This window comes from Salvelinus fontinalis, chromosome 4 (genome assembly GCF_029448725.1).
Source record: "Salvelinus fontinalis isolate EN_2023a chromosome 4, ASM2944872v1, whole genome shotgun sequence".
NCBI classification, from domain to species: domain Eukaryota; kingdom Metazoa; phylum Chordata; class Actinopteri; order Salmoniformes; family Salmonidae; genus Salvelinus; species Salvelinus fontinalis.
This window is the reverse complement of record NC_074668.1, coordinates 74,252,116-74,264,853: the sequence shown is the minus strand read 5'-3', so window position 1 is coordinate 74,264,853 and position 12,738 is coordinate 74,252,116.

Here is a 12,738-nt window from a genome sequence, read left to right as displayed (position 1 = left end):
TAAAGATCATCAAGGACAACAACCACCCAAGCCACTACCTGTTCACCCCGCTATCATCCAGAAGGCGAGGTCAGTACAGGTGCATCCAAGCAGGGACCGAGAGACTGAAAAAATGCTTCTATCTCAAGGCCATCAGACTGTTAAACAGCCACCACTAACATTTAGCGGCCGCTGCCAACAAACTGACTCAGCTCCAGCCACCTTAAAAATGGGAATTGATGGAAATTATGTAAAAATGTACCACCAGCCACTTTAAACAATGCCACCTAATATAATGTTTACATACCCTACATTACACATCTCTTATGTATATGTATATACTGTACTCTATATCATCTACTGCATCTTGCCATCTTATGTAATACATGGACCACTAGCCACTTTAAACTATGCCACTTTATGTTTACATACCCTACAGTACTCATCTCATAGGTATATACCGTACTCTATACCATCTACTGCACCTTGCCTATGCCGTCTGTACCATCACTCATTCATATATCTTTATGTACATATTCTTTATCCCTTTACACTTGCGTGTATAAGGTAGTAGTTGCGGAATTGTTAGGTTAGATTACTTGTTGTTATTACTGCATTGTCGGAACTAGAAGCACAAGCATTTCGCTACACTCGCATTAACATCTGCTAACCATGTGTATGTGACTAATAAATTTGATTTGATTTTGATTATTACAGTTCTCTTTTACTGCAGTATTTATGCAGTGCATTCGGAAATTATTCAGACCCCTTGACTTTTTCCACAGTTTGTTAAGTTACAGCCTTATTATTAAATGTATTAAATAATTTTTCCCCACATCAATCTACACACAATACTCCATAATGACAAAGCAAAAACAGTTTTCTATACATACATTTTAAAAAACGTATTTACTAATTATTCAGACCCTTTGCTATGAGACTCGAAATTGAGCTCAGGTGCATCCTGTTTCAATTGATCATCCTTCAGATGTTTCTACAACTTGATTGGAGACCACCTGTGGTAAACTACATTTATTGGACATGATTTGTAAAGGCATACAACTGTCTACATAAGGTGTCAAAGTTGACAGTGCATGTCAGAGCAAAAACCAAGCCATGAGTTCGAAGGAATTGTCCGTAGAGCTTTCGAGACACGATTGTGTTGACGCACAGATCTGGGGAAGGTTGCCAAAAAATGTCTGCAGCATTGAAGGTCCGAAGGAACACTGTGGCCTCCATCCTTCTTTAATGGAAGTAGTTTGGAACCACCAAGACTCTTTCTAGAGCTGGCCGCCCAGCCAAACTGAGCAATTGGGGGAGAAAGTCCTTGGTCAGGGAGGTGACTAAGAACTCGATGGTCACTCTGAAAGAGCTCCAGAGTTCCTCTGTGGAGAAGGGAGAACATTCCAGAACGACAACCATCTCTGCAGCACTCCAACAATCAGGCCTTTATTGGTAGAGTGGCCAGACGGAAGCCATTCCTCAGTAAAAGGCACATGACAGCCCACTTGGAGTTTGCCAAAAGGCACCTAAAGGACTTTCAGTCCATGGGAAACAAGATTCTCTGGTCTGATGAAACCAAGACTCTTTGGCCTGAATGCCAAGCTTCACATCTGGAGAAAACCTGGCACCATCCCTAAGGTGAAGCATGGTGGTGGCGGCATAATGCTGTGGGGATGTTTTTCAGTGGCAGGGACTGGAAGACTAGTCAGGATCGAGGGAAAGATAATTGGAGCAAAGTACAGAGTGATCCTTGATAAAATCCTGCTCCAGAGCGCTCAGGACCTCAGACTGGGACGAAAGTTCACCATCCAACAGGACAACGACCGCTAACAGCCAAGGCAACGCAGGGATGGCTTCGGGACAAGTCTCTGAATATCCTTGAGTGGCCCAGCCAGAGCCCGGACTTGAAGCCGATCAAATATCTCTGGAGAGACTGAAAATAGCTGTGCAGCTTGGCTCCCCATCCAACCTGATAGAGCTTGAGAGGATCTGCAGAGAAGAATGGGAGAAACTCCCTAAATACAGGCTGTAATCGCTGCCAAAGGTGCTTCAACAAAGTACTGAGTAAAGGGTCTGAATACTTACGCAAATGTGATATTATTTGCAAATATTTCAAAACTATTTTTGGTTTGTCATTATTCGGTATTGTGTGTAGATTAATGAGGGGGGGAAACTATTTAATCAATTTTAGGATGTAACGTAACAAAATGTGGAAAAAGTCAAGGGGTCTGAATACTTTCAATGTACTGTACTATAGTTAACTGTAAATACCACAGCATACACTACGACAAATACTACAGTAAAGTATGCCAAAACACTACAGTAAATACTACAGTATTTATACCACAGTATGCTGTGGGCAGGAAGGCCTACATAGTTTGCGCAACACAAGCCCCAGGTTAAGGGAGACACCTAGGAGACCTGGGAGCTGTATGGAATCCAGGCAGGTAGGAAGGGGGAGGAATGGCTGCTACTACCTATGTAGTCCATTTGCTAGTGAAAGCAGGTAGATGGCGCAGCAAGCACACAACCTACAGCAACAGTAGTAGGTCAATGTACCAACAAAGCCCTCAAACATGGACAGATCAGATTGATGACCTTGTAGACTCACGGTCCCTCTATGTTCATCGTAGTGACTTTAGTAGGGTGGCTTTGTAAATGCACCATGCAGGCGTAGGTGAGAAGATGGAGGCCTGTCTGCCATGTAGGTGGCTGTTTTTCAGGCTGACCGGCTCGGGCCTGGGAGACTCACGCTCTAACAGAACACACAGGTGCCACATTCACACCTCTACTACAGGACAATCCAGGGCTGCGGAAAGAGGGCAAAGGTCCCTGACCTACCTTTTAGACACAAGGGGTCTTTATTCTCAAGGCCGAAACTACATGTACACCCACACACACCTGCACACGTACACAGACACCAAAACATGCAACCACACAGTACACAAGTATACACAGACGCACACAAGCCCATACCTGCATTGATATCATGTAGGTCTCCACTACCTCATTTATCTAGCCCTACCTAAAATCCTTTTAGCAAGATTTCCTTCAGTGAAATTTTGGAGCCTGTTACTGTGATGCTTATTCATTGACTGTGTCTTAATGGGAGGGAACAACCTCACAGGGCAGCAAACTACCCATTAGGGGGGAAAAAATTTAGAATTCTTCTGGTAATATCAAACTTAAGAATATGTGTAGTATGTTCCTGTAATGCAAAAGCGGGCCATTCAAATTGAAATTGACAAGACTGATTGATGGTCTGGTTCTCTTTGCCCTAGCTGACCCTAACCTGGGCTCTGTCATGGGGATGGGTCTGACGGCTCTGATGCTGTCTCACATCTGGCACCGGTAAACAAGTGTCCTTTCAACAGGCTGAGAGAATGTTTTCATCTTGAAATTATAGTAACCCTAACCCTAACCCTAACCCTAACCCTAACCCTTTCAAGTTTCAAGAGTTTGAGTAGAAAAGACCTCAAACTGACAACGGCTTGTCCTGACACAAAGTCAATTGCCAAAAGCAGTGTGTGTCACTGTGTTGTGGTACGTACTTAGAGCCCCTTTACTACTGTCAAGTGGAACTAATTGACCACCAAACAGCCAGCAGGCTTTCTGTGGCAACTATGAACACGTATCTATAGATGCTTTCAGAGACTTCCCCTGATCTAAATATCAGTTTTCCAAACAGTTTGAATGAACAATTCAGAGAAGAAAAAGATGGGCAATTTCAATTTGATGTCCAACAGCATTGCTGGAAGCTACACCATTTTGAAACAGCATTTGAACAGAGATCTGGTGTCCCTAAGTATCGAGTCTCAGATCGAAACAGCTGAACTGGGGTAATGCGATCCTTCTGAACACAGATATTCAAAGGGTTGGTTGGAGGGTAGGTAGGCTACATCTTGCTGGGCTCCAGGCCCGGTACATGGCTCTGTCTCAGCTGGTTCCAGACTAAATAAACTCCAGACCAGCATATAGGATTGTAAGGTCAATTGCCCATTGCTGTTTATACACCTTGAACAATGGGGCTTTACTCTAGAATTCCACTGGACATTCTTTTTTTACTATGCCACTAAAATCAAACAGAAAAAATAGGAATTTTAGCATGGATGGTTCTAAGGAGACATTTATAAAATAAACAGTGACCACAGCACAAGCTGTTCAGTGAGTACAATTTTAAGCACATCCATACTTATTAACTTCAAATAATGTATTATATATTTTTATATTAAAAATGTATTATATATGTTTATATATATTCAGGTTCAAAATGAATATTAAGGTTTGGCAATGCAGCTGTCGTTTACCATCTATACTTAGGATGTATCACATAAAATGAATGCTACAGCTTGAAATCGTCATTATTTCACTGATATTTCAAAACTAGTGCATTTTGTAAAATACATACATTTGATCTATAGCTTCACTTTTTAGATCATAAGTCACAAAGTCAACAACTGTTTTTTCTAGTAGGCCTAGTTGGGAGTAGTAGAAAATACAATTACTGGAGATAGTGGTCAAAGTAAACAAAAAAACACAGGCTATTTATTAATCATGTACAGCCATCACCATCCTCATCAATGACCTTCATTATTAAATATTCATAATATCTTAATCAACTTTCTGCATAGGAATAATACTTTATAAAGGAAATACTTACAGTGTCAATGAGTAAGTAAAACTGTTCAATAAGTCCCTCCAGTAATAATCAACAAAGAGACTGTGTGTGTCGGCACAGCAGGACCAAACATCACTTACAGGTTATCTTCTCAGGTCCGCTAAATGGAAAATGTACAATAAGAACGTAGGCTACCTCCACTTCTCAATGAAACACCCCTGTGCGCCTTGTGAAAGCTGCTGGTGTCATCTTACAAGTTGTAGGTGTTACCGCTGTCAACGACGTTGTGACAAGAGAAAATGCAGATTGTATTAGTCACAGCGCAAGTTCCTATTATTTTGTATCTGTGTTCCACTATAAATAATGTAGAACTCTTACATTAGTCATCGCTAATGTTACCTTGTCTCATGGTGAGTACTGGACATTCTTGCTTTGAGCACTCAGCACCACTGTTTTGTCAGTCCTCCACCAGCAAGTTTCCCGCGGAGACTTTAATAATCTCCATCTGCTATTAAAACGTGCAGGGGTTACTTGTGTGGGTGGTCTTTATGACTACTATGTGCAGGCAGTATCTTGTAATTCAGACCTGTCACCTCGTGTCTTTTGATTTTTGGCGCGTCATCCATTCCATGTAGGCTAGCAATAAGGTGGAGTCATCAAACAAAACAGTTGTGAAAAGTTTTGAAATTGGACCTGGACAAATTAACAACTTATTTTCTCTAAGGTCTATGTCAATATGGGTGGCCGCTCAGCTACCTAAGTGAAGAGGTAATTCCACAACTTTTGGACAGTGGAAATTGATTAAAAAATAGATATACTTTGTAAAAAAGAAACCAATGCATTTAGTCCCTATCCAGTTCTACCTATGTGTTTTACAGATGAATGGTGCTTTTAAAATATTTGTAAATGGCCTCATAGGATTCAGGGACATAGCAGCGGGTAGTAAGGGTGCTGAGGGTGCTGCAGCAGCCCTGATAAAAATACAAATAAAATAATACAAACAAATATAATATTAACAAGTATTTACAAATAATTAAACAAAATATATTACTCCTGTATGAGAGGAGCCAAAAACTCTTCAACAGAGCAGGGAGAAATGCACTCAGGTAGCTCAGAAATGTAACCTGATGAGAGTGAGGATGAATTTCCTGGCAGGTGCCATGAAGACCGCTGAGTTCGGACCTCGTCCCGATGATGACAAAGATGATTATGGCCCAGTGGGAGTGAGATTTTTGGAGAGAATGGATCCTTGCCTTCAGGATGGGTAGAGAAGAGGGTGGGGACTGTTGAATCGCTGAAAGTATCTCGAAGTGGACTTGTGATGATTTTTTATGTCTTCTGTCCAGATGGAGCGGGCTCTCCACACCACGCGTCTCGGGACAAGACCTGTGACTTGCTTTGCTCTCCAGACCAGTCTCAAAATCCAGTACAGTATGTGACGGTGTATGCACCTTTCAAGTTAGTTACGATCCGCCAATACAAATTTAAAGAAGAAGACGAAGGCAGCGTGCCCGACACCAACTACTATGAAAAGTTTACAAGGTAGCCATTTTTTTCTTCAAAAGGGGGGCTTTTAACATTAGTTTGACATTTCTAAACCATAAGGGTCAGGTAGGTAGGCCCAAACCCTCAAATAATATAACACTAATTCTCATCGGTTTTAGTAGTAGAGGGCACTGTTTATCATTGTTAACCATCAAGTGGGATGAGATCATACACTACCTGACCATAAGTATGTGGACATCTGCTTGTCGAACATCTCATGCCAAAGTTATGGGCATTAATATGGAGTTGGTCCCCGTTTTGCTGCTATAACAGCCTCTTCTCTTCTGGGAAGGCTTTCCACTAGATGTTGGAACATTGCTGCAGGGACTTGCTTTCATTCAGCCACAAGAGCATTCGTGAGGTCGGGCACTGATGTTGGGCGATTAGGCCTGGCTTGCAGTCGGCGTTCCAATTCATCCCAAAGGTGTTCGATGGGGCTGAGGTCAGGGCTCTGTGCAGGCCAGTCAAGTTCTTTCACACCGACTGCAACTTCTGACAAACAATTTCTGTATGGACCTCACTTTGTGCACAACATTATCATGCTGAAACAGGAAAGGGCCTTCCCCAAACTGTTACCACAAAGTTGGAAGCATGGAATCGTCTAGAATGTCATTGTATGCTGTAGAGTTAAGATGTCCTTTCACTAGAACTAAGAGGCCTAGCCCAAACCATGAAAAACAGCCCTAGTCCATTATTCCTCCTCCACCAAACTTTATAGTTGGCACTATGCATTTGCGCAAGTAGCATTCTCCTGGCATCCGCCAAACCCAGATTAGTCCGTCAGATTGCCAGATGGTGAAGCGTGATTCATCTCTCCAGAGAGCAAGTTTCCACTGCTCCAGGATCCAATGGCGGCAAGCATTGTGCATGGTGATCTTAGGCTTGTGTGCAGCTGCTCGGCCATGGAAACCCATTTCATGAAGCTCCCGACGAACAGTTATTGTACTGACGTTGCTTCTAGAGGCAGTTTGGAACTCGGTAGTGAGTGTTGCAACCGAGGACAGCGCGACGCACTTCAGCACTCGGCGGTCCCGTTCTGAGAGCTTGTGTGGCCTACCACTTCTCGGCTGAGCCGTTGTTGCTCTTAGACATTTCCACTTACAGTTGACCGGGGCAGCTCTAGCAGGGCAGAAATTTGACGAACTGACTTGTTGGAAAGTTGGCATCCTATGACGGTGCCACCTTGAAAGTCATTGAGCTCTTTAGTATGGCCATTCTACTGTTAATGATTGTCTATTACATTTACATTTAAGTCATTTAGCAGACGCTCTTATCCAGAGCGACTTACAAATTGGAGATTGCATGGCTATGTGCTCAATTTTATACACCTGTCAGCAACAGGTGTGGCTGAAATAGCCTAATCCACTAATTTGAAGTGGTGTCCACATACTTTTGTATATGTTGTGTATCGTATGTCCATAATTCTCAACTCAGTTTACACATCAGAATAAAGCAAACAGTCTTGACAGTTTAGTTCTTGATTTATATTGCAGGTCTGTCTGTAGCCTATGACAATTATGGAGTGTACCAACTGTATGCTAGCCCAGTACAAACCATTCTCCCACTATTCCCACCTCCCTGTTTCCTGACGACATCAGCTGGTAAACCAGCTATATTACATCCTCTCTCCCAGCCCTGTTACAGGCTCATTAATATCTAGTTTATTGGTGCTGAAGCAGAGGGGGGAGCAGAAGTAATTGCACTTTTTGTCAAAGAGAGGGAGGGGTGTGGGGATGCAGCTTAAGGGCAGCTATCCATCTAGTGTGCGCTGAGGCTCTGACATGCTAACCCCTGTGAGGAGGAGGGTGGGGTCGCAGGTGTGGTTGATCCACCACTCCTTCCCAGGGGACAGATCTCTTGTACCCATGAACCCCCTCAGACACACCCCTTCCCAGTTGCCACTAGCCAATTCCCTAATTTGCACTGGTTAACATTCAGCCCATCAGACTCCTGTATATGTGTGTGTTGGTAATGAGAGAGAGAGAGAGAGAAAGAGCAAACATATTTACATAAACAAATGTTTGTCTGAAAGATTGCCTTGAAAGAGATTTGAAGAAGCTGACCTCATGATGGACAGATTGAAGTTGGGACTCGTCTCATGTGAACTGAGGAATCAATCTGTGTGTTTGTGTGTTAGTATGTGTGTGTGTGTGTGTGTTTGCGCGTGTGTGTGTGTGTGTGTGTGTGTGTGTGTGTGTGTGTGTGTGTGTGTGTGTGTGTGTGTGTGTGTGTGTGTGTGTGTGTGTGTGTGTGTGTGTGTGTGTGTGTGTGTGTGTGTGTGTGTGTGTGTGTGTGTGTGTGTGTGTTGGCCGTGCTGCCAGTTTGTTAAAGGCATGTTAAACCCATTTAACAATGACTCAGAAGCACCAACAGAGTTCATTAACAGTAGAGCATCTGGAACTAGACTTGAACAGGAAGGCTGATGTTGTTCATTCAATGTACTGCTATATACAGTATTATACAGTAGAAAATATGTACTATAATACACTTTTTTTAAACAGCATGTGTTCATTGTGGATTCCAAAATGTGTTTTGACAAAATGTCCTATGTGAAATCCTTCAAAGTAAATTCAATTTTTTTCTGTAATATGTTTACTACAGTATTTGTGCTTCAGATGTATTGTTATAGGAGAATTTATTGGAAGTGAAACTACCCTGTTCTAAACATAAGCGCATAGTTCTCTGTTTTTACAATGGCTGAGGGTGAACAGAGACTGTCTTAAAAACAATGTTTCAGATACACCACATGGATCAGTGAGCAGGACCCTGACAGATGGCATCACATGTTGCCAAGACAACCAGAACCATTAGTGTCTCCCCAAATATGGTGTAGAGGGGGTGATGGAAATCCAGTAAACCCTTATGCTGTGCACCACTCAAATTGGTCCCCAGGGTCAAGAGAACCCATGCACCATCAGATGGGTTCACATGTATTAAGTATAGACCAACGTTTCATCACTCTGTCAAATTAGAATGGACAGATCTCCTTTTCAGGGGTATATTCTGCGCTCAAGTAATACCATTTTTACCATAGAAGTTAAATGTGCAATGTTTTAATATGTTTTAATAATCATGCATTTTTGTTTGAGCATGTAGTTCCAGATCACCCTGTGTATGATGACTGGACCCTTGAACTTGTTAGTAATGTTTCACACACTAAATACTGAACACAATCAGTGGAAAAACATTGCCATATTAAATGCCATTCAGAGAGTATTTTCTATCTGCCATTGTAGAAAAAATTAAGAAGTACTTTATTATTTTTCACTCTGGCTCTCAAAGGAACTTATTCATTTTGAATCAGCTTGCTGTCCTCGTCTTAATTAACCAGAGCTGGAAAATGCAATCAAACTCGAAGACAGCAAAGGAGTGGGTGTGAGACGTTCATAAAAATGTCTAACGGATAATGTGTCAGTCCTGCCAGACAAATGAACCTGATATTACTGGAGCCTGGGCTGCCAGGGCGGCAGGTCAGTAGCTGCAGGGTACAGTTCTAAAGTAATTACACTGGCTGTCTGCTTTGTCTCAGTATAATGCTGATCTTACATGGAAAATGAGACGGAGGTAGCCTTGGACTGGAAATTACAAATATTTCAATAGGGATCGGAATTTGACAAACTAATCTATCCAGTGGCATTATTTTGGTGATTGAGTGATTAAGCTCTGCAGAAATATAACAATATGTTCTTCTCGATAGCATCTGTAAGATATTTTAGATACAGAAAATAGTATGTTCATGATTCTGCAGTGTTTAAACCAGCCGCCAGGGGGAGATATAGCTACTTAGTAGACTGCTCAGCATACTAGCCAAGAAAAAGGGAGGAGAAATGTCTCGAGGGACAGCATAATATGATATGCTGTGTAGGATACAAAAAGTTCTGCTTGGATTATCCATTCCTGCCAAAAGGGGATGTATTGAAGTATATTGCTAAATCATTTTAAGCAAGTTCTTTCCAATACATTTATCCATTGTGGCATTCAAGTTCCAGCCTCACCCCGCATGCCATTTCAATGACTTCATCATAATGGAATATTCGATTTGATTACATTATAAATACAACCAACACATCTAATTCAAGTTACATTTCAGCTTTTCCTTCTTCAGTATATTCTTAATCAGAAATGAACCAAACTTTCAGCACATTAATACAAGGATAAAAAGATTAGTGGACCAACCGCTGCATGACTGTTGCTCTCCAGCACCAAGGTTACTCATCAAAAGCTTTGCTCTTCCACACTGTGCATTCATTCATTCATTCATTCATTCAGACATTCATTCTGACATTCATTCATTCATTCGTTCATTCATTCATTTAGACATTGGCTGCTCCATGAGCCTTTGTATGAGAGAGGCTGCCTGTTCTCTCTGTCACTGGGATGCCGACCACTCGGTTTTAACAAGATTATCCTTAGAGCGTGGAAGCAATGGAGTGCCACTGAAATGTAATTATCATGTGATGGAGTGCTTGTGATGGCTATATTATCACTCCTCAGTCTCTTAACCCCTGTCATCAGGTGAAGGATTAGACACCTGGTCCCTGAGTTATGACCGATGATGGAAGCCTGTTTAAACATGTTGGAGGATACCTGGTCATGACGAGCGGACACAACCACAGGCTCCAGGGAAGGTCCCAGCCAAGCCTCCTTAGGACTGGTGTCTGTGTGCATGTGCATATGGTTTCAACTTGTCCTCTTATCTACATTTACACCACTTGGCCTAAGCAGAGAAAGGAAAGGATGATTTCAGCTGTGCCTGTGGTTTCACCACTCTCTGTCGCTGTTGCAGTCTTCCTGCTTTCACTCTCTTGCTCTCTCTCTCTCGCTCTCACTCTCTCTGTCTCACTCTCATTCTCTCTCTCTCCTCGACCCCACAATCTCAGAGTATCTGATGACAACTAGATTTCTCCCTTCTGCCTGTTTCCTTTTCCACAAGTGCCCCGGTCTCCATGACAACCTATCTCAGCTTTGAAAAGATGGACAAAAGGTGTATAGAAAAAGAGAACTAGACAAGGACACAAATATTCTACATGCACACATACACACCTAGTCATGTACTGGATGTGCACTGCCATAGCAAATACAGACACACACAGGTACACTGAGTCTGGAGATCTGATGAGCATCCCAACACACAGGGACACAGACCCTCTCTGAGTCAGGGGTTCTGATGAGCATCCCAACACACAGGGACACATATCCTCTCTGAGTCAGGAGATCTGATGAGCATCCCAACACACAGGGACACAGACCCTCACTGTGTCTCACAGAGTCAGGGTTTGAGTTTAAAACTAGACTCCCTCACAAGGTAGAGAAAGACCTGTATTGTTGTGGTCCGTTACAGACACCGGCACATATTCACTTGGTTTTACATCAAACTAGCACTGACTGCTCTGCATCTTCGTAGTCCCCTTTTGTCCGCCCTTATTATGTGCTTCGTTTTCTGTCCTTAGTCAATGGGGAGGGGAATACATATACTGCATGTATGCTGTGTCACAGCCTTCTGTTCCAATACATTTCTCACTACTAATTTCAACTATTTGCACTGTGTCATATCATTTACTATTTTTCTCTGTCTCTGTCTCTGTCTCTGTCTCTGTCTCTGTCTCTGTCTCTGTCTCTGTCTCTGTCTCTGTCTCTGTCTCTCTCTCTCTCTCTCTCTCTCTCTCTCTCTCTCTCTCTCTCTCTCTCTCTCTCTCTATCTCTCTCTGTCTCTGTCTCTATCTCTCTCTATCTCTCGCTCTGTCTCTGTCTCTGTCTCTGTCTCTATCTCTATCTCTCTCTCTGTCTCTGTCTCTGTCTCTATCTCGCTCTCGCTCTCGCTCTCGCTCTCTCTCTCGCTCTCTGTCTCTGTCTCTGTCTCTGTATCTATCTCTCTCTCTGTCTGTCTGTTTCCGTATCTGTCTCTGTCTATCTATCTCTCTTTCTCTCTCTCTCTGTCTCTCTGTCTCTGTCTATCTCTCTCTCTCTCTCTCTGTCTCTGTCTCTGTCTCTGTCTCCCTCACTCACTCACTTACTCACTCACTCACTCACTCACTCACTCACTCACTCACTCTCTCACTCTCTCACTCTCTTCCTCTTTCTTTCCCTCTCCTCCTGCCATCTCTCTGTCTGTTGCCTGTGGTCCCCTGTGTTCCTGGCTCCCAGACGGCCTACTCGTTGGCTAGATTTCAGGGGCCGTGTGACGTGGCGTCGTGCCACAGCCAGCCACATATGACACAACCCACTTTCATGTGGGAGCTGCACCGCTACTCAGGGAGCAGTCAGATGGACTTAACAGGCTTTTCCTAACCACACCTCCTCCCTCCTCCTTACTTCCTACTCTTTCTCCCTCTACCTCTCCCATCCCTCCTTCTTCCCCCTCCTTGCTCCCCACTCCTGCCTCCTTCCTGTCTCTCCTTCCTCCCCACTCCTCCGTAGATCTCCCCTCCCACCATCATTTTCTCTCTAAACAGCACAAACATGTCTGCCAATACCCGTTCAGGGGACATGATTTTATCTGCAACAGTAACAAGATACTTAAGCATTAGGTCTGTGAGAGCAGCGTGCATGTTTATTTGAAGGAGGGGAGTGGCATTAAGTAATCAATTTGCGAG